We start from the raw sequence: 2,500 nt of genomic DNA on the forward strand, positions 1-2,500 counted from the left end.
TTTAATTGGTATAAATTACAGATTAATACAATTGCTTCTACATAAAATTAAAACTAAATACCTTTATATTAATTACAGCAATCCTGAAAGGTAAATATTCAGAAAACCTTTAAATGACCAATATGGTAACAATGGATTCCTCTCAGTCTCTACTACCCATAATACAGAAATTGTGCCTCAAAAACCCTCCTAGTACCCACAATCTTGGCCCTAATAGAAAGGGTGGGTATGAAAAGTACCAGGAAAATTACTGGGTGAAATATGAGTGATAAAGTTACCCAGAACTGGTCAGTTCATGGGGATTGTGACCATACAACCCCCACATAAGGGGGCTACTTCCCCCTAACTCCCGCTCTTGACAACAAAGAAGTTTCCCCGTAAGTATGGCAGGATAAAGCATAAGGCAGACTCAGCATCGAATGCTCCCAGACACTGTGATTACATATACATATCATACACAGATATGCCTATGGGCCTGCATCCCCTGCAAACCCCCTGAAAAAGGACTGCCATCCCCTGACCCATCCCCAAGACTACAAAGAATTCCTCACATATGTACGGCAGAACAGAGCAATAGCAAATTATGTGGGCATAGGAATGAGTAGTGGCATACTAATCTGTGATATAGTCAGCATGAGCAGACTAGAATGAGGGGTATTCCAGAGCATCGTCATCCATCTGTCAGCTCAGTAAATCATCATTCCTAGGTTGTATCTTGTGGTACTCATCCTGAATATCAGTCATATGCTCTATCCTGCCATGATATGGGGAGAATTCTTTGTCTTCCAGAGTGGGGTTGGGGAACAGCAGCACCCTAGCCAAGAGGGAGTTGCAGGGAGCACAGCCCCCTGCATTAGACACTATAGTAACTTAGTCTGGGTATGTTATTATTACAGTGATGTATTTGAGGTATTCATATTTAACCCTGCAATTTCCATTACCTTTTATGCCTTCCCCTGGTATGGGGACCAAGAATGTGGGGGTGTTGGGGTTTCATGGCATATTTCCTACATACATAGGTAGTAGTTGGTGAGAGGAATCCATCATGATCAGACAGGCCAACCTATTCTAAAGACTTACCACCTGAAATGCCACTACTCCAATTACCATAAGTAAAACCAATACGATCTGGATGACATGACCATCACATCATAAAAAAAATTGACTTGAGGGGAGAGTGAAAGTGAACATGATACTATGGATACTATGGAAAAATCTGGCCGAGGGCCAGGGTGACGGGAACTTGTTGTCACGTGAATTTCAGCAGAAGGCTGCAGTGATGGGAATGACTCACCACAAGTGCATAAAGCACTTGGAGGGTGATTAGAATCAATGGGCATTTAGAAAGGGGCTTCTACATTATTTCCAATAATAAATGAGTGTGGAATGTACCATCCATGAGCCATGGCTGGAAGAGTGCTGGCTCCGAGGAAGACATTATTTCCATGCTCTGGATACTATTCCTATCCACCATATCAGTGGTGCAGGTTGTATTACACAAGAGAAAATTTAATATTACAATTTTTTTTTTTCTAATTACACAAATCACAAAATGTTACTCTGTTGTTATTGTACTAAGTTATGGATTACCTACAGAGATAATTAGGAGTCTGTGCAAGGAAAACAGTCTATTTCCATCTGAATGTAGCAATTCAAATGATAATTATAGACACTGGAAAATGGAGACAGAGGGGAAAAAAAAATGCTAATACAAAAAGAAGAGAAATAACATTGCAAAGGAGAAAGGAATCTGACCCTGGCCCACAAATCCCACCCACAAGAGTGGTCACTCAAGCAAGCCTAATTTCTGTATTTTGGGCCCCATGCAGACAGAAAAGCATCAGGGGGTATAGTTTATTTCAGTCTTATATCATAAGGTAAACTTTGCCTGTAATGAATAGAAATACCTAAAATAAGACACTTTCCCTCAATAGTGTTTCCTCTGCAAGCTGGTAATAAGTGTTATGCAACATGTAATGCTATGGTATACATTTACAGGAAAATGTAATGACCCTATCATAAAGAAAGGGAAAAACTACACTCACTGTTACATGCAATAATCTGAGTAAGCAAAGAATAACATCAGAAATAAAGACTAAAGCGATGCGGAGAGTACGTCACAGGTGTTCAGGTGGGAGTCCAGGGGCAGGAACCCCAATGAGGAAATACAGGAATCAGATAGAGGTAGGAAGGTATAGGCCCCAGGTTATGAAAGATTTTGGTTCAAAAAACAATGTTTGTGGATTTCCCAGTAGTAGCTGGAGAATAGGGATTTAGTCTCAGAGAGGGTGTGGTCACTTCTTATCCCAATCAGCACGGATAGCAAGAATACATGCCATACTGTAACATAAGTTAATTTATCATATTTACACATAGATGGCTCTACAAGTACTTAGTCACCATTAAGCCTATATGTGTCAGTTATTAAGCCTACCTATCTCACCTATAAACCCTTTTCCTTGATTTTTATAAAGTTTCCTTTGATATATTTCACTGTATT

The 2,500-nt window shown here is 39.9% G+C and overlaps 1 protein-coding gene across 1 annotated transcript in view; it reads right to left on the reverse strand.

Moving 5' to 3' along the window:
* The window catches only part of LOC125031138 (succinate dehydrogenase assembly factor 4, mitochondrial-like), an 11,542-nt gene that overhangs the window by 8,251 nt on the left and 791 nt on the right, over positions 1-2,500 (reverse strand). The gene's annotated exons all lie outside the window — the stretch shown is intronic.

Source organism: Penaeus chinensis, chromosome 12 (genome assembly GCF_019202785.1).
Source record: "Penaeus chinensis breed Huanghai No. 1 chromosome 12, ASM1920278v2, whole genome shotgun sequence".
In the NCBI taxonomy this organism is placed as follows: Eukaryota; Metazoa; Arthropoda; class Malacostraca; order Decapoda; family Penaeidae; genus Penaeus; species Penaeus chinensis.